We start from the raw sequence: 20,453 nt of genomic DNA on the forward strand, positions 1-20,453 counted from the left end.
CCGTCTACTCAGACTGGCTGCACATCTCCAACGTCTCAGGCAGAGCTTTTTAACATGACCTACTACCTGACCTTTTTAACTGGAGAATCCGGGGATTAAGCCTGGGACCTTCTGCAGGCTGAACAGAGGCTCTTCTGCTGAACCACTGGGGGCTCAAACTCCTTAGGACTTGCAGTCCCCTGGATGCTTAGCCAGACTGCCCTTTTCTTGGCCTACAACGGATGGCTCAGAAGCACTCCCTCGCAGCCTCCAGGGAGGGGACTTACCTTCGCATTCATCCTGCGCACCCACTCAGAGATGGACATTTGATTTTGCACCAAGCTCTAAAGCGAACAGAAACTAACCAAAGGCCTAAGAAATATGAATTTGAGATCCCGCAGAAGCACCAAGTATCCACCGTTAGCAGCCACAACCGATTTGATTCAAATATTTAAAAAAAGATCTCTGTGTGTGAATGTATGTGGGAGAGAGCGTGTGAGAATGTGAGTGTCTCTGTGTGTGTATGTGTGTGTGTGAGAGAGAAAGAAAATATGACCTTTTATAATATTTCAGGATACACAAGTTGGAAGCACGCAGATTTTAAGCATGCTTTTAGGCACCTGTTACAGACATCTGTGCTCTTAAGATAATATTTTACATCTCAAGGTTTGGAACGGGATAGGCTACAAATTCCAAGTCAGCATGCCACAAACTGGACTTTGAGACCAAGGCTTAAATCACACATAAAGGATTTAAAGTTTTTCTCTTTAAAAAAATACTTGCATTGTGCCAGCTAGCCAGCAGGGGGAGTCCATGCCTACAGCTTTGAGACACTGGAAAGAATGAAATGGTTGCATTACTCTGAAGGAGCCTTACCTAAATGCCAAAATCTGTCTCTAGAACCAGGAGGCCGACCCGTGCAAAAATGCTCAGAAGAGGGTCATAGAGAGCCAGAGCTAGACAGATGCCAGCCCTACATAGGGGCAACGGGGTTCGACTTCCCAAGTTTCAAAAGTGGAGAGGAAACCCTGGAAGACTCAAAATTGCTGCTTTTAAGCCACCAGGAGCCAATTTACAGACAGAGAAGGAAAGAAGACACACGATCAAGAAACGCAGCTGTATCACACACACACACACACACACACACACACATCCCTCTAGTGCAGCTTCTAGAAAAGCCTTCTAACATCTCCAAATTCTGCACGCTGCTTCAACAGGCGAAGGACCAGGAGAACATTTTGCGAGGGGCTGAAACCAACATGGACAGCTATTCAGTACCCTGAGTTTTTAAACTTGGGACTCCAGCCCCAGAGAAGAAGGGAGGGGCCATAGCTCAGTGGTAGAACATCCGTTGCCTATAAAAGACCCTAGGTTCAATCCCCACCATTTCCAGTTCAAGGGTCTCAAGTAGCAGGTAGGGAAAAAGATGGTCAGCTGCTTCCAGTCAAATAAAATGATAATGAGTGAAATAGCCCAACAGTAGGGTTGCCAATCTCCTGGTAGTGGCTGGAGATCTCCTGGAATTACAACTGGTCTCCAGGCCACAGAGATCAGTTCCCCTGGAGAAAATGGCTACTTTTGGGGGTGGACTTTATGGACTTTCCCTCCCCAAACCCACTTTCTCCAGGTTTCTCCCAGTTTCACCTCCCAGATCTCCAGGAATTTCCCAACCTGGAGCTGGCAACCCTACCCAAAAGTCATTGCCTTTGGAAAAGGTAGCTTTATATACTCAACTTCTAGCACTTCCTCTCTTCCATATTGGCTTACCAGGTGGAGAAAGTGCAGGTATATCTTCCAGGAGGGCCCACGCATGCCAAAGCCCAATTGCAAAGTATCAGTATTAGATGACATCCAAGTTTCGGAGCTGCAGGAGCGACGTCAGGTGACCATGCTGAATTTAGGTTCTTATAAATAATTTCTCCTCATTTGAAATGTGGTGCTGGAGGAGAGTTTTGCAGAAACCATGGACAGCCAAAAAGACAAATAAGTGGGCACTAGAGCAAATCAAGCCCGAATTCTCCCTAGAAGCTAAAATGACAGAACTGAGGCTATCATATTTTGGTCACATCATGAGAAGACAAGATTCTCTGGAAAAGTCAATAATGCTAGGAAAAGTGGAAGGCAGCAGGAAAAGAGGAAGACCTAAAACGAGGTGGCTGGACTCAATCAAAGAAGCCACGTCCTCCAGTTTGCAGGATCTGAGCAAGTCTGTTAACAATAGGACATTTTGGAGGTCTTTCATTCATAGGGTTGCCATAGGTCGGAGGTGACTTGACAGCACATAACACACACACAAATAATTTCTAGAAACACTAAGAGAAGAGTGGGGCAGCTTCAATAACATCCCCATAAGATAATTTAGGCTAAGGGGAAAAGAACCAATAAGGTGGCTTTATGTCTTTCTTTTTATTTATTTATATCCCGCTTTTCTCCCTCAGTCAGGCAGTCAAAGCTTCTGGAGAACCTCTACTTCTCCATTTTCCCATGACAACAAAAGTGGGAGGTAGGCTGGGCTGAGAGCTTGCAACGGACCCAAAGTCACCTGGCGAGCTTCCATAGTAGAAGCTGGGATTCGAACCCAGGTCTCCCTGAATCCTTACCCAACGCTCAATCCACTACGCCGCCTACTGAGTGTCATGTCTGCCCAGATGTCCCCGGCTCTTGTCCAACTCTGCCCATAAATGAATAACCAAGAAACTGTTACACTCTCCCTTATGAGTTGAAAGATTCTTCCATACTCTTCACTGGATTTACCCCCTACTCATACACAGCATGAAAAGGGTGAGGAAAGCGATTGTGCAGAATATCACATGTGTTTCGGGTAACAGCAAGCATCTCAAGGGCCTCCTTCTCACATAAACATTAGCTAATTAGACTATCAATCTCTCGGATGCTTTTGTGGGGTGACTAGAACTTCCCTGTCATTCTCTCCGGCAGGACAGCTCGGCTGCCTTCGATTTCCATCCTGTTCTCTCTTATTACTGTTCCAAAGGCTCTCTGACCTCTCTTTCAATCACTCACACAATCGGGGTGTGCGAGAGAGAAATGACTCAGAGCGGAGGAAGCCAGTTATCCATCTCAATCTGATCAATTACATGTTCAGTTAATGAAAATACGGGGGCTAACATCCGTGATTTATTTCAATATTGCTTCTTCCAACAAAGAAGGGGCAACCAGTTCTCCCAAGAGCTACGTTCCTGTTGGGTAAATCTGCTTCTCTGAACAGCATTCAAAGCAAAGAATCTCTCTGGAACAGAATTCACAAGGAAATCCCAGGTGCGGAACTTGCAAATACATTTTAAACATATAAATAATGCCCACTTTTTTCCAACCTGTGCCAAACTGCCCAAGAAAAGCCAAGGGTCTACCGCTTCATTCCCAGGTGCCTGCTGGTGGTGGGCAAACTCCCGGTGGTTTGCCACCTTGCCTGCCATAGGAGCGCTCCTTAACTTTGTTTGGGGCCAATTTCGGCCCCATATGAGCCGAATTCACAGAATCATGGAAGGGGCCATACAGACCATCAACCCCTTGCCCAGTGGAGGATCAGCCTAAAGCATCTCTGACAAGTATTCATCCAGCCTCTTCTTGAAAACTGCCCGTGAGGGGGAGCTCACCACCTCCCTAGGCAGCTGAGTCCACTTTTCAACTACTCTGACCGTGAAAAAGTTTTTCCTAATATCCAGCCGGTACCTTTCCGCATGTAATTTAAGCCCATTGCTTAGGGTCCTATCCTCTGCTGCCAACTGGAACAGCTCCTTGCCCTCCTCCAAAAGACAGCCTTTCAAATACTTAAAGAGAGCAATCATGTCCCCCCTCAACCTCCTCTTCTCCAAACTAAACATTCCCAAGGCCCTCAGCCTTTCCTCATAGGGCTCGGTCTCCAGACCCCTGAGCATTCTCGCCGCTCTCCTCTGCACCCTCTCGATTTTGTCCACATCCTTTTTGAAGTGAGGCCTCCAGAACTGCACACAATACTCCAGGTGCAGCCTGACCAAGGCTGTATAGAGAGGGACTATGACCTCCTGCGATTTGGATGCAATGGCCCTTTTGATACAACCCAAGACTGAGTTTGCCTTTTTTGCCACTGCATCACACTGACTGCTCATATTTAGTTTATAGTCCACTCTTACCCCACTCTTGGCCCTGCCCAGAGCATGGGAGCGCTCCTGTGGCTGGCACAACAACGTCACTTCCGGCAGTGACATCATCGCTAGTCACCACAGCGAAGGAGACCTCGCTTCTGGCACAAGGTAAGTGCCAGTTCCCTTCCCTCCTGGTGGGAGGGTATAGGGACCTGGAAACGGTATTCATGAACCCCCTCCCTAATTCCTTCCAAGGGTTCGAGACCTCTGGAGTACCATAAGCTTGTTTTTAAATCCTAAACTCAACTCTATGAGCAGACCAAATTTGCCTTAGATTTCAGAATACTGTACCACAGCCAAACAAATTACCAACTCATTAAATCAAAATGCGTAAAGGAGATGTGGAAAACTGTGGGCTACGTTCAGACATCACATCAGACCAAGGTTTGCTCTAGTTTAGAGGAGAGCTTAGAATGGTGGTCTTCCATCTGAAGGTTACAGCCTTCAAGTGCCGGAGTTCCAAACCTTTTTGAGCCTGTGGGCACATTTGGAATGCTGACACATTGTGGTGGGCGCAGCAACAAAATGGCTGCTGCAGGAGGTGGAACCAGCCACAAAATGGCTGCTACAGCTGACCTTCAGACACAAAGTGAAGCAGCTTCTGCCAAAGCAAACTTTAAAAAAAATATTTAAAAGGAGAAATAGAGTAGACAGTATTACAGTAACAATAAGAATAATAAACTATGCACAAATTAACATAATTATGAATGACAAACAAGAGTGATAAACAGGTCAGAGCAGGGCCAGCGTGTCCACAGAGGCAGGTCCGGCAGACGCCTCGAGCGCTGAGGCGCCAGAGGGGGTGTTGGGGGGGGCGCCGCAGAGCTGGTGATGGCAGAGCTGGAGGGCTGGGAAGCCACCCATGCACCGCCCTGGCTGCCTGCCGCACCTGGCCCACAGTTGTTGCAGACGCCCAGCCCTCCTGCTCAGCTGCCCTGTGGTGGTGCCGCCGCCGCCACCACCACCAGCACATGCTCCCAGCCGGGTGCAGCAGCTGCGGGCCAGGCGCAGCTGGCTGCTGGGGCAGCACACGGAGCAACTGAGCAGGATAGCTGAGAGGTCACATGCACGCCATCCCAGCTGCCTGCCATGTGATGTCATCATGCAGTGTAGGTGCGCGCGCAGTGTAGGTGCACTTGATCAAGTGGAGCGCAAGTGGTGTGCAAGTGAACAGGGAGGAATACATGTGAGTCTGTTCACTTGCCATTCAAGTGTCATTCGTCACTTCTAGCTTGGCCCATAGTTGATTCATGGAGGCCCCCGGTGGAGTTTTCAAGGCAAGAGACTAACAGAGGTGGTTTGCCATTGCCTGCCTCTGCAACCCTGGTCTTCCTTGGAGGTCTCCATCCAATGACTAACCAAGGCCGACCCTGCTTAACTTCTGAGAACTAACAAGATCAGGTTCACCCGGGCTGTCCAGGTCAAGGCATCATCTAGAAGTAGAGGTGCAGATACCACACACAGGTTCTCAGTTCAGACACCACACCAAAACCTATAAAGCAGAACCCGGGGCTTGGTAAGCCTCTTCAAACCACAGTTTCTGATTCTGATTGGCCAGCCAATTGAAAACAACATTCTGTCAACTCAGAGAGCATGCCAACTGCCAACAAAGCTTCCTTCGCTGTAGTTTAGTGTGGTATCTGGTGTGCGAAAATCCCAGTCGAGCTCCTAACCTTCCATAAAACTCAAAATATTTAACACGGAGAGGAATGTCAAATTGTGAGATGTCTGGAATTTGAGAGGCACAGGTGGGGGCTGGTTGCCATGGTAGTCACCAAGAGACTTCATTAGCCACCTTGCCAACGCTGACGGGGAGGAGGAAGTGAGGTAGGCGTTTGGGTTTGTGACTGACAATTGAGATCCTGTAAAGGGCTGTCAAAAGCCCATTTAATACGGCAAGGCTTCAACACAGCATTATCAGCAGATTTAATTAGTCCAAATATGTAGCTTAAAGAAGGGAATGTCATTTATCCATCAGCACCTCGTGCACAAGTGACTCGTTTTTCACACAAGCACGGAAGAAAACTTATGTGATGTGGAGCAGACGGTATTTGTTTGGGATTTTTACCAGCCTACTGCACACACACCCAAAAGTTTCACATGATGAGCCCACATCTGCAGCACTGGAGGCAAGCGATAAAGAGATACAGTCCCTTTTGCAGTTCTTTCTTCTATTGGTCTGATTCTTCATCATAAGTGGCCCTCGGTGCAGGCTACAGAACTCGGCATTCACCAGGACTCTCTAATAACCAAAGAGGCCACCACCATGCAGTTCTTCCATTCTCATTTCACATGGATCAGCCAAGCAGGACCAAGACAGTGGGAGAGGATTTTCAATGCTTGTGTCTCACCTGTTTTAGGTAAAGGTGTCACCTGAGGTCTCCCCCTCCCCCTCCAAGAAACAACAACAACAACAACAACATTAAATTTATACATGGCCCTTCAGGACAATTAAACTCCTTCTCATAGCAGTTTACAAAGTGTGTTGTTATTATCCTCACGAGAATCACCCTGTGAGGTGAGTGGTGCTGAGAGAACTCCAAAGAGCTGTGACTGCCCCAAGGTCACCCAGTTGGCTTCAAGCAGAGGAGTGGGGAATCAAACCTGGCTCTCCAGATTAGAGTCCTGCCGCTCTTCACCACTACACCCTCCTGCCCGTGCTCCCCAGCAACTCATACAAAGAGGCATACTACCTCTGGTCCTGGAAACAGAAGACACCCACCATGACTAGTAGCCATTGATAGCCCAAACTTCCAAGAATTTATCCACTCCCCTTTTAAAGCCTTCTGAGTCAGCAGCCTTCATCACATCCTGTAACAGTGAGTTCCACAAGTTATCACTGTACTGTGTGAAGTAGTACCTCTTTTTGTCCTGAATCTCCCACCTATCAGTTTCAGCGGATGACCCCACAGTCCAGTTTTACGAGAAAGGGAGGAAAGCTTCTTTCCTTCTCCTCTCTCCACACCACGCATAATTTTACCAGCATCTATCATGTTTCCCCTTAGTCGCTTTTTTGCTAAAGAGCACTAAGTGTTTTAACCGATCCTCACAAGGCACTTGTACTTTGGTTGCTCTCTTCTGCACCTTTTCCAGCTCTACAATGCCCTTTTTCAGGTGTGGTGACCAGAACTGCGCATCAGTTTCACCATATATTTGTATAAGGGCAGTACAGTGGCAGCAGTTTTACTCTCTATTCCTTTTCTAATTATGACCAACATACAATCTGCCTTTTTCACAGCAACCAAACACTGTGTCGACATTTTCATCAAACTACCCAGTACCATTCCAAGATCCCGTTCTCAGGGCCAAGCTACACATGACGAATGACACTTGAACAGCAAGTGTATTTCTCCCTGTTCACTTGCCCTCCACTCAATCCACTTGCCGTTCAAGTGTCATTCGTCATGTGTAGCTTGGCCCTCAGTCTTTCACTGCCTGCTCAGATGTCATCCGCGGAGGAATGGTGGACAAAAGTTTTGGAGTTTGCATCAATGGCAAAACTTAACTTCACTGAGTCGGGAAAAGACATTAGTTACGTTTTTGACTGAATGGAAACCGTTTATAGACTTTTTACATGAAATGGATAATAAGGACTTGATGACATCTGGATTTATGGGTTAAGAATCATGAGCAACAGAAAAAAGAGGGCTCTTATGTTTAACTTAGAGCGGGACCACAAGTGACGCCTGACACAGGTTGGACACTAGTCAGCTTCCCTCAGGTTTTGATGGGAAATGTAGGCGTCCTGGTCTTGCAGCTTGGCTCTCTGACTGCTGTCCAATGGACTTTTCAACTGTCACTTGTCCAACATTCCGCCAAGCTGCCTACATTTCCCATCAAAACTTGAGGGAAGCTGGCAAGTGTCCAACCTGTGTCAGGTGTCACTTGTGGTCCCGCTCTTAGAATAAGTGAGACTCTGAAAATAATCTTTATTTGTGGCAGAGAAAATTGGAATTCAGTCTGTAGTTTAGTTTAAGGGTTTCTTTTTCTCCCCCCCCCCTTTTCCCCTTGTTTATGTATTGTTAGTGTGTCTTCTTTTTAGAATTTTTTTTTAATCTTCTATGTTTATTTTCTACAACTTTTATGTTATTGTTTATAGTTGAAATAAAGAAAAATTCCATCAAGATGTCATCATCAGCGTCTACGGGGACATTGATCCATACCCTGGTTGTATGTACACGTCATGTTTAGATGTTGACATTTTACATTGGTCATTGCTGTTTGCAAATGCTATACACTGTATAAGATATTTGAAAGTGTCTTAACTGTTAATTGCAAGAGAACCCGAGAGGCCTCTCCGTTATCTCTTAGAAATATGTACTTTCAGTTTTAAGGCAAGTGTCCTTGGAGCTAACTGTTAGCAACTCCCACTATATCTTTCACAGGAAGTGAGATAGTTCCCTGTGTACCTCTTTGTAGTCTAGACATGGGCACGAACCGCATTATGAACCAAAAAACCCCACGAACCGCCCAATCTTCCGTTCGCGATCCAGCGGTACGTGAGCGTCTATGGCCAATGAACCAGCGTTCGTTAGAGGCGCGGTTTGGTGCGTTCTTCCACGGTTCATGAAGCCAGACAGTCAGGCACCATCAATCAATTCCCTTGGAAATGGAGCCGGGGGAATGCCTGAACTCTGTCTGCACTCCTTCTGTTGCCCTGGAAACCTGAATGGAAGCCTAGCTTACCTGGTTCGGCAGGTCTTCCTTCCAGCCATGGAGCTGCAAAGTGGTTACAACCTGGGAGAAGACACCTGGGGGAGGGAGAGGGGAGGGGTGTTCTGTAGCCATGGGCACTCCAATCTCATCCCTGCAAACCCTGATAAGCAGCTCTGACGGCCAACCACAGACCTCCTATGTTGCTCAATGGGACCTCAGCTTATAAAAAGCAGTGGGCTCCCAGGCTGGGTTTCACTTTCAGTGAGCAGTGGAGTGTGACAGAGCTGTTGCTTGCTACTTGCTAGCCTTTGGGGAGAGAGACAGAGAGTTTAATTGGAGCTTGGATCCCTATTGCAATCTTGACCAAACTTAGATAACGGCTGGAGGAGAGCTTGTTAAACACTCCCCGGGAATATGGGCTCTCTTATTCCAACAGGGGCCATTCTGACGCCCACGAACCACGAACCAGTTCAGCAATGGGAAAAGTTCGTTGCGGTTCACTGGTTCAGGTTTGTTGTCGGCACCGAACCACGAACTGCCGGTTCATTAAATTTTTTCAGTTTGTGCCCATTTCTAGTCTAAACTAGTTTGTTCCCATACGACTTTGTGAAGTTTCGCGCCAGAATGTCAACGTACTTTAGAGGGTGGGAAAACTTTCTATAACTACTGATACCTTGATTTGAATTGTCACTTCTGCCAATACCCACCTTCGGGTGAATACCTGCACTGTATAGATCTTAATAAAGCTACTTCAACTGGAACACCTGCATGTTAACTGTGGAAGGCTTGAGGGACCTACCTGCCAGGGACTGACAGAAGGTGGGATTTTTTTGCCCCAATATGCATCTCTTCACACTCGCTCTCTTTGACTCTTGAATCTTTGAATCTTGTTTATTACACCCATGCCCCCAGTCTGGAGAGATCCTTTTGGATCTCTTAACCACTACACCAAATCTTATCATCCCCTTCATGTAACGGGAGTTTCCAAAATAAAGAGCTGTGCGTGATTCGGAACCAGCTCACATTTTACAAGAAGACTTCTCATAGACCTCAGGAGATTACTTCTCTTTTCCCCAGTTTCAGGGGCCCAGAGAGTGATGTAATGGGAAAAGGAGTCTCTGCATGCAAAAGGTAGTTTCCCTTCTTCAGTTTCTACCCCTCCCGAAAAACAGAAGTCAGCCAGATGCTTTGAGAGGACTCTGAAGGAACTGAACCGTTTTCTTACAGTGTTTACAACCCAAATATAGAATCTTTGTAGAGTTACACTGGGGAGGAAGTGCAACTAATGAGAAACATAAGGGACTGTGAGTGGCATATTGCAATTTTCCACTCAGAGGGGCATAGACAAAGTAAATAGCCTTTGGAGTTAGTTTTTAAACTGGTTGTTACTAAGATCCATTAGCTTTGAAGTGCTAATGGAGGTGGAGGGGGGGCTCAGTCCTCTTATTTTTAATTGAAGGCATCCCATCGACAATTGAGATCATCCAGACCTCTGAAATCGGGTGCCAGCAGTTCGGCAATGATCCCACGCCCTAGAGTACAGCATCAAAGCCACCAAACGTTGCCGTTTCGGTTCTGCACCTAAGATCTGATGCCCTGGTCAATTAGCAGAGCAAACCAAAGCCGAATCCAGGTAAGAAAGTGATGGTGCTGGTTGAGAAGGCTGGTGTCTGGGAGGAGACGGGCCCACGTTTTCTGGGTGGCAGAGAGAGCCGGTGAAAAGCATAACAGAGCCTTAATGGCGTAGTAGCCAAAAAGGGCATTCCATCAGCTGCACTTGATACATGAACTTTCTCCTTCAGGCTCAATGACCTGGCCATGTCAATCAATGTGTTTACAACTTCGTAGTTGGACTATGAGAGTCCTACATAGGGTTCTCCTTACTTATTTAACGAAAACATTTCCTGCCACCTTTCCACCCAGCTCAAGGTCCCCAAAGTAGCAAACAATCAAAATATTAAAAACAAATTTTAAAAGGCACACATACAAAACAATTTTAAAAAAAACATAAAAGTCTTCATGGGCCGGCAGATGACAAAACAAAATTCAAGACCAGTAGAGCATTAGAGACTAATCTGGATAGCCCAGGTGAGCCTGATCTCGCCAGATCTCAGAAGCTAAGCAGGGTCGGCCTTGGTTAGTAATTGGATGGGAGACCTCCAATGAAGACCAGGGTTGTGGAGGCAGGCAACGGCAAACCACCTCTCTTAGCCTCTTGCCAGGAAAACCCCTCCAGGGGTTGCCATAAGTCTGCTATGACTTGAGGGCAATCTCCACCACCAGAGCATTAGAGACCAATTTTTAGAAACTTTAGAAAGCTCAGTGAGAGTGGGAAAGACAGTCAGGGGAGACGAAACTCCCACTGAAGCTTTCCAATCAGCAGAATCAGCAGAGATTTGCTCGAAGACTGTTTCCACTAGTCTTTTCATGGCTCATTGGACTGCGAAGGGCTTTTTTATTATTAATCTACAGAAATAGGGACAGCTCTCCCCACAAGTTCTCTATCTTCCTCTCTGCCTCTGTTCTGTTTGAGACTACTAGAAGGCACCGCCATCGAGCAAGGGGTGGGGGGGGGGGGAGAAGGTCACGGTCCTAAAAAAAAAAAACCCAACCCCCCACCGGAAATAGTACCACATGAGATTCACACAAGAACGAAGATTTGTTATAGCAAGACTGTCCCAAAGCCTATAACACCTAATTGTACCAGCTGTGAGTTTGATGCTGGTTTTAAACTCTACACACACAAAGCTGCCTGCCCAACCAAGTCCATATTGTCTGCTCAGTCTGGCAGAAGTTCTCTGGCATCTCAGGCAGAGACCTTTCACACCTCCTACCACCCAATCAATCCTTTTAACTAGAGATGCTGGGGATTGAACCTGGGACCTTCTGCATACCAAGAAGATGCTCTGCCACTGAGCCACAGACCCTCCCCACAACCTTTCCTGGCTTGGGACCAACATATCCAAAGTATCTCCTTTCCGTATAGGTTCTACCCAGCAATTTTTGTTTTCTCTTCCCTCCCGCGAAGAGGTTAGATCAGCCACCACCTGTGTGGGGCTGTTTTTGGCAGCAAGTCTTGTTGTGAATGGAGTAGCGGTTAGAGTGTTGTCCTAGGATCTGGGAGACCCAGGTTCTAGTCCCCACTCTACCATGGAAGCTTGTTGGGTGACGTTGGGCCAGTTACACACACTCAGCCAAACCTACTTCACATGGTCGTTGTGAGGATAAAATGAAGAAGGGGGAAATGTAAGCGTCTTCGGTTCCCCACTAGAGAGGAAAGAGGGGTATAAATGAAGTAAATAAATAAATTTTAAAAAATGATGGAATGGGCTACCAAGCAGTGGCTACCAAACCTTCTGACATTGTCGAAATGTTGTCAAAGGCTTTCATGGTCAGAGAATGATGGTTGTTGTGGATTATCCAGGCTGTACAGCTGTGGGCTTGGCATTGTAGTTCCTGACGTTTCACCAGCAGCTGTGACTGGCATCTTCAGAGGTGTAGCACCAAAAGACAGAGATCTCTCAGTGTCACAGTGTGGAGAAGATGTTGGCAGGTAATTTATACCTCGTCAGGAAGGTGGGTTTGGGCTGAGTCATCCTGTAAGAGTTTCCCAGGGTGTGGAATGCTAATGGAAGGAGGCTTCGCTGTATCCTAACTGTCCTTTAGAAGAATGTCTATCATTTTGAGAGGCTTTCTGCTGATCCTTGGATATATGCTGCTGTCATTGAAGTAACAGAAACAGTTTGACTGTAAGGGAAGATTTTGTGATTTAAAACAAATTTAACCATGATTTTATTTTATTTTGCATATCATGCAGAAACTGCCTTGAGCCTCATGGGAAAGATGGTCTACAAAACACTTCCAATTAATAAATGTGAATAAATAGCCCCTCAGCCCCAAATTCCTTCTGGCGTAGTCTCAGATCCTCATCAGTATTCGCAAGTTGTGGGCTGCTTCTAGTGTGTCAGATACACATAAGGCTTTTTTTAAAAAAATGCACAACAACAGGAGAGCTGTAAGAATCCTTCTAACTAAGGGGTACCTATCACAAGAGGCACACCACCTGCTAGGTAACATATCCTGAAACAAGGTAATTTTTACTTACAGCTAAAGGTATTAGCATAAGCTTCACTCACCGAATGGGGATTTAACACGAGTGCTTCGCCGTTAACAACCAGCAGAAGTTTATTTTCATTACCATCAACATGGATCAGCAAGAAATAAGACAACACTCGACATACCAACGAGAGCCCTTTTAGCGTCACAATTTACGGCGCTATCGATGTTCGCAACCAGCTCATAAACTCTGAATGGTGCGAAAATGGCATCCGTCAACCACGGAGAGAGGAGAAAAGGAACACACAGTGCTGGGCTGATTAACACAGCCAGCTGACCTAGGATCAGGGCTTTTTTTCAGCAGGAACACGTTGGAACGGAGTTCCGGCACCTCTTAAAATGGTCACATGGCCAGTGGCCCCGCCCCCTGATCTCCAGACAGAGGGGAGTTTAGATTGCCCTCCATGCCGCCAAGCAGCGCGGAGGGCAATCTAAACTCCCCTCTGTCTGGAGATCAGGGGACGGGGCCACTGGCCATGTGACCATTTTCACCGAGGGCAATTTAAACTTTAAAAAACTCCCCCCTTGTTCCAGCTGACCCAAAGTGACGTCATTGTGCAGTCCTGAGTTCCACCACTGAGTTCCACCACCTCTTTTCCCAGAAAAAAAGCCTTGCCTAGGATGATAACATCCAGACTCGGTTCTACCCCTAATTTGTTAGCACATTCAAAGGGTTAACCTGATAGCACTCCAGAGCTGAAAAACTATGAAGAAAGGACAACCGAAAGAGACAACCTTCCCTAACCAGGAACAGATTTAAAAAAGCAGATGATTAAAGAGGATTTAAAAATATGCATAGAGAGAATAAAGTTGGGGCAGAGACAGAATATTTTCTCAGTCTGCCAAAATATCAGAACTCAAGTGAAGCTGGAGGGCAGCAGATTGAGGATGCGCAAAAGGACACACAACACACAATTAACTTGTGGGACTCACTGCCACAAGGTTTGGTAGAGGCTACTAGTTTAGATGGGATCTTCTGATATTAGTATGATCGGAAAGCCTGGTGCAGTTCTTACCATAGGAAAACACTTCCACTAAAGTAAGACCATAATAATGGGGTTGGGGGGGGATCCACAGTAAGTTAGGCTAATGCAAGCTTCCCCGCCACCACAACCCAGTGTCTGATATTAGCAGGGCTTTTCTTCAGCAGGAACGTGCTGGAACGGAGTTCTGGCACCTCTTGAAAATGGTCACATGGCCGGTGGCCCCGCCCCCTGATCTCCAGACAGAGGGGAGTTTAGATCACCCTCTGAGCAGTGGCCTGTCTGGAGATCAGGGGGCGGGGCCACTGGCCATGTGACCATTTTTGCCGAGGGCAATTTAAACTTTAAAAAACTCCCCCCTTGTTCCAGCTGTACCAAAGTGAGATCATTGTACAGTCCTGAGTTCCATCACTGAGTTCCACCACCTCTTTTTCCAGAAAAAAAGCCCTGGATATTAGTATGGTCAGAACCAAAGCTAGGCTACCATCTGTTAAATTTTTACCTACTCCTCCTCCAAGGAACTCAGAATGGTGTGGGTTCTCTCCTCCTTCCATTTTAGTACTAATAATAATAACATTAGATTTATATACTGCCATTCAGAACAACTTAACTCCTTCTCATAGCAGTTTACAAAGTGTGTTATTATTATCCTCACGACAATTACCCTGTGAGGTGGGTGAGGCTAAGAGAGCTCTGAGAGAGCTGTGACTGACCCAAGGTCACCCAGTTGGCTTCAAGCAGAGGAGTGAGGAATCAAACCTGGCTCTCCAAATTAGAGGCCTCCTGCTCTTAACCACTACACTGAACTCGCTCTCTTTTATCTTCGTAATAACCCTGTGTGAGGTAGGTTAGGTTGACAGGTTATGATAACTATCCCCCGATCAGCCAGCAAACTTCATGGCAGGGCAGTCTTCAACTTGTCTCTCTCATGCCCTACTCCAACCACTACACTACACTGCCTCTCATTAGACCACACTGATTGTATAGCATAGTCTATGGAGGGCTGCCTTTGAAGACTCTAGGAAACTCCCATTGGTCCAAAATGCTCCACCAGGTATAAAGAAGATCACATCAGCTTCCAAAGACCTTCGATGGCTTCCAGTATTTTCCCCAGTGCAATTCAAATGTCTGGTCTTGACTTTGAAAGATCTTAGTGACCCTGATACAGAGCACCTGAAGGACCACCTGCTTCCAAACAGCCATACCTATTCCCCACGGCCATCCGCTGACCACTCCGAGTCCCCCCAGCAACTGAGTAGCAAGAGGGCCGGTCCCATAGTGAAGTGACCTGAAGCAGTCATCTCAGATTGGAGGAGAGATGGCAACAGATTGAGGAATAAAGCTCGCTGAGGGAAAATTAACACAGTTTCTGCAATGGGAATCCTGCTCCACCAACTTTTTGGAGTTCTTTTTGAGCAGGTTAACAATCAAACGGATAAAGGCAGAGCTTTTTCTGTATGCCAGTATGCACGGTATGGACAGTGGAGACTGGAATGCCATCTGCCTGGGGGCAGTGGAAGAGTTCCTGGTAAAAACCTGGATTTTCCATCATTGATCGATCTTGCTGAGGCAGGAAAAAAAAAATGGCCGCCATTCACCACAGAGACTAAAGGCAGTATAGTGTGTTCTGGAGGCAGAAAAAATGGCTCCCATTCACCATAGAGGCTAGAGGCAGTACAGCGTGACCTGGAGGCAGAAAAAATGGCCACCATTCACCACAGAAACTAGAGGCAGCATAGTGTGTCCTGGAGGCAGAAAAAATGGCCACCATTCACCACAGAAACTAGAGGCAGTATAGTGTGTTCTGGAGGCAGAAAAAATGGCTCCCATTCACCATAGAGGCTAGAGACAGTACAGCGTGACCTGGAGGCAGAAAAAATGGCCACCATTCACCACAAAAACTAGAGGCAGCATAGTGTGTCCTGGAGGCAGAAAAAATGGCCACCATTCACCACAGAAACTAGAGGCAGTATAGTGTGTTCTGGAGGCAGAAAAAATGGCTCCCATTCACCATAGAGGCTAGAGGCAGTACAGCGTGACCTGGAGGCAGAAAAAATGGCCACCATTCACCACAGAGACTAGAGGCAGTATAGTGTGTTCTGGAGGTAGAAAAAATTGCTGCCACTCACCACAGAGACGAGAGACAGTACAGCGCCACTTGGAGGCAGGGGAAAACGGCCACCATTCACCATAGGGACCAGAAGCAGTATAGAGTGTCATGGTAGGGAGTGCTAGAGCAAGCAAGCAATGAGAAAGGTAGTTTCCTTCTCCTTCCTCCCTACCTCAAGCCTTCCCGCTTGTTATATTATTAGATGTCCCTTTCTGACGTGTGTGCCTTCCAGCTGGGAAGCTATACAGGCTGTGGGGTGGGTGGGTTCAGAATGAACATCCAAGAAGTAAGGATGGAGCTGCTTTCATAATAGACACATGCGCTGGACAAGATGGAGGACAGCAGAACGATGTGAGCCACTTTGGGTCTATATTGGGGGCGAATAATAACATTGAATTTATATACCGCCCTTCAGGACAACTTAAAGCCACACTCAGAGCAGTTTACAAAGTGCGTTCTTATCCTCACAACAATCACCCTGTGAGGTGGGTGGGGCTGAGAGAGCTCTGAGAGAGCTGTGACTGACCCAAAGTTACCCAGCTGGCTTCAAGGAGTGCAGAATCAAACCTGGCTCTCCAGATTAGCGTCCTGCCACTCTTAACCATTACACCAAACTGTCTAACTGCTTATGCTTTGTTTCAATTCTATATTTGGATTATGCTTGTCTTCAGATTTCTGCAATCCACACCCTACAGTACTGTTTACTGACTGTCCCAGCCATTGATTGTATTAACTTCCACTGTGTAATCCACTTTGAGTCGCAGTGAGAAAGGCGGACGCTAAATGACATTACATAAAATTATGGAATCCTCAATGATCAATTTCTCCCATTCAATGTATTTAATTTTTAATACTATTTTTCCATTGCTTACATTCAAATGGCATTTGGAAAAAAAATTGCACTTTTCAAATGCCTGGAAGCTGTCACAGGGAAAAGGGCAAAGTCTTCTCACAGAAAGGTAAATTTCAGTTAAATATTCAGAAAACTTCCTAATGCTGAGAGCCATGGGACCAATTTCCATGCGGAGTGGCAGGCTCTCTCTCGCTCCCTTCCAGCAAAGGTTGGACTTCCTTTTGTTTTGGGGGCTGCTCTACCTTTGCTTTGTAGAGGGGCTTGGTGTTGCTTTCCATTGCTGAAGGGACCAATAAGGCCTCTGTCAGGTCTGCTATCCACAGTCCTTCCATCTTTCTTTTCTTGCTGTTATCATTCAGTGTGTGTGTGTGTAGTAGTTTTTCACACAGGCCAGTTCGCTCCTGGGAAGACAGCGTGTTTATCTCGAATGGCTCACCACGGCGGCCTTGGGGCGGTTCTCTCCTATTCTCCCACTGACTGACTATGTCCAGCTGGGTCCTGCGGGCGGGGGGCTCCCAGGGAAGGACTGGAACTTTGTAGCCAGCCTCCCCAACGTCATTCTCAGCAGGAGATCTATGTACAGCCAGTCGCTTATACTGCTTCTGTAGAGTCTATGGACACATACATGCTTTAGCTTTGATTTTCTAATAAACAACCTTGACTCAAGAGAGCTTGGATTTCTTGCTGCAAGGGGGGAAGTCAGCTACTAAGTATCCTGTTTTCCATAGCCTGACAGCCTCTTCAAACTCTGTGAACCAGGAATATCAGCAACTAAAACTGGCACGGTGAAACAATATACAATCACAACACACGAAAACAAAGTAAAACAGTTACACCTGAAAACTTGTACGTATTCCTTCCGGAACACAAGTACTCACAGAGATGGGTTTATAACAGAAATTCCATTTACTCACTTGGGTAAGCAAGCAGGCAGCCCCACACAACACAATTCAGCAGTCAGATAATCACTGAAAAATGAAAGTAAAAGAAGGAAGTGTGGATGCTAGAATATACATCCCATAACTGTTTAGTTTGTTAACTCTGACCTTAACGCTTTACTAAACAAACAAAAAAGGCACACGGTCTAAAGAATTGTACTTCATCTGCCACTTCTTTAAGTGTCCAGGCAGATTCTGCTTTTATTATTAATTTATTTTGTTACTACCCCCCGTCTCTTGGAAATGCGTTCTCAGAATCTGCTCTGCGGCTTTCACGTCAGCAGAAAAAAAGAAAAAGGAAGAGTTAATTGTGCGGTGGAAAGTTACAGATGCATATTTCAACAGAGGTGCAGTACACCTTTTAAAAAAGAAATCTGACAAATCCAATTGATCAAAGACTACAGGTCCCATTTCAACCCAGGTAAATGGGTAATAAATAGCGAGCTGAGAAAGAAAAAAAGGCTCGGCGCAGCATTTTATTAAATAGAATCGTTAGGAGTCAACGTGTCAGCAAAGTTCCGTTCATCTACATTCCCCCCCCCCCGCCGCTAAAAGGATAGACGATGGAGACTTTGCCCGGTGACTTATGACCGAGACTTAAATCTAAAACCAGCTCAAGTATTCAGGGATCTGACTGCAGCCAAGAGCAATTATCGGAGATGTCCTCTGCCAGAAGACCTGACCCAGACCCCGGCGGTGATCAAAACGATCTGAGGAACCGTTCCAGCCATTAACTTTGCATCTATTCCCTCCGAACGGCAAACACAAAGAGATCCATGGACATTTAATTGTCACATTTTATATGAACTCTGATGGGAAGCCAGATGAGTTATCATGGACACCGTTAAAAGCGTGTACACAAACTGCGCTGAAACAAATCGGGGGAAAGGCTATGAGTGAACACAAGCTTTGAAGAAGCTGAGAGAATGTCCCTTCTTAAACGACTTCTCACTCACAACCATGAATCGGCCAGCAGAGTCACCAGCACAGGTACCAGGCCCTGCAACAGACCCAGATGCCAGCTCTGCCCCTATATCTACCCAGGGAATACAATTACAGGACCCAATGGCATCAACTACACTGTCTCTGGCTCTTACAGCTGCTCATCCTCCAATCTGATATATGCCCTCATGTGCCAACAATGTCCTTCTGCTCTGTACATTGGACAAACCAGCCAACCTCTACGCAAAAGAATAAATGGACACAAATCTGACATTAGAAATGGAAACGTCCAGAAACCAGTGGGAGAACACTTCAACCTACCAGGACATTCCATCAAAGACTTAAAGGTCGCTGTAGTTCAACAGAAACCTTTCAAAAACAAAATCCAACGGGAGGCTGCTGAACTGGAATTCATATGCAAATTTGACTCTGTCAAGCTGGGACTGAATAGGGACTATGAATGGTTATCACATTACCACAGGTAACAGATTTCCTTTACAGAGGCGGGGTCTGGGGGAGCTCAGTGGCACCTGGCGTGGGCTTTCGGGAACCACAGATCTCTTTGTCAGATGCATCTGGCAGGGAGAGCTGTGGTTATCGAAGGCCCATACTGCATTGGAATTGGATGGTCTAGCTGTTTGGCTGCTACAAACTAACAGGGCAAACTCCTTTGAAGCCAACTGATCCACACACCAAAAGGAGATGTTTACATATACTAGCAAAGGGATGTTTTGATTGCTCCCTCCCCCTTCCCCCCCCTAATTGCCTCTTCTCTCTCCTCCCCTTCTCTCCCTCCTCTTCTGTATTTGACCAGTCTCTGTATCAGGCATCTGACGAAGAGAACTTGATTCTCGAAAGCTTATGCTACAATAAAATTGGTTAGTCTTAAAGGTGCTACTGGACTCTTTTTGATTTTGCTACCTTCTTACTGTTTGTGTACAGTAAAAAGCGGCAACTGGTTCAGTGAAGAGTCAGGTTATTGTTGGACTGGGCTCTGGAAGGCCAGGTTTCAAACCCCAGCTCTGCTATGCAGTTCCCTGGGGGACCTTCGACCAGTCGCACTCCCTCTCTCAAGCAAAGCTACATCACGGACGGGGCTGTTGCAAGGACAAAACTACCAACTACCATTCCAAAATCCCTTTCTCAGGCTGTCACTGTTTGCTCAGATGTCATCAGTGTCTATGCAAAGCTTGGGAAATTTTTTGCCCCAATATGCATCAATATATACCAGTTTGGTGTAGTGGTTAAGAGCAGCAGGACTCTAATCTGGAGAGCCGGGTTTGATTCCCCACTCCTCCACTTGAAGCCAGCTGGGTGACCTTGGGTCAGTCACAGCTCTCTCAGAGCTCTCTCAGCCCCACTCACCTCACAGGGTGTTTATTGTTGTAGGGATAATAATGACATACTTTGTAAACCGCTCTGAGTGGGTGTTAAGTCATCCTGAAGTGCAGTATATAAATCGAATGTTGTTGTTGTTGTTATTATCGTCATCATCACTTTATACTTGCTCTCTTTGAATCTCATTTATTACTTTAACACCCGTTTCCCCCGGTCTGCAGAGATCCTTTTGGATCTCTTCGCAATCTGTTTGTAACCACCCTAAATAATTAAGTGTAATCTACAAACTTGGCCGACTCGCTACTCATCCCTTACTCCGGATCATTTATAAACATGTTGAAAGTACTGACCCCAATATGGATCCCTGAGAGAGCTCACTGCTTATATCCCAACTAT

General features: G+C 46.4%; 1 protein-coding gene across 3 annotated transcripts in view; it reads right to left on the bottom strand.

The window, feature by feature from the left end:
• The window catches only part of TSNARE1 (t-SNARE domain containing 1), a 635,428-nt gene that overhangs the window by 589,858 nt on the left and 25,117 nt on the right, over nucleotides 1-20,453 (bottom strand). Inside the window, exon 1 of one of the 3 annotated variants that reach the window (XM_054984299.1) lies at nucleotides 17,754-17,809. The exons of the other annotated variants lie outside the window; for them this stretch is intronic. The gene's annotated coding sequence lies outside the window, so the exon portion shown is untranslated. Of the gene's footprint in view, nucleotides 1-17,753; nucleotides 17,810-20,453 lie in introns of those variants that run through there. 3 annotated transcript variants of the gene reach the window in all.

Source organism: Eublepharis macularius, chromosome 7, assembly GCF_028583425.1.
Source record: "Eublepharis macularius isolate TG4126 chromosome 7, MPM_Emac_v1.0, whole genome shotgun sequence".
In the NCBI taxonomy this organism is placed as follows: domain Eukaryota; kingdom Metazoa; phylum Chordata; class Lepidosauria; order Squamata; family Eublepharidae; genus Eublepharis; species Eublepharis macularius.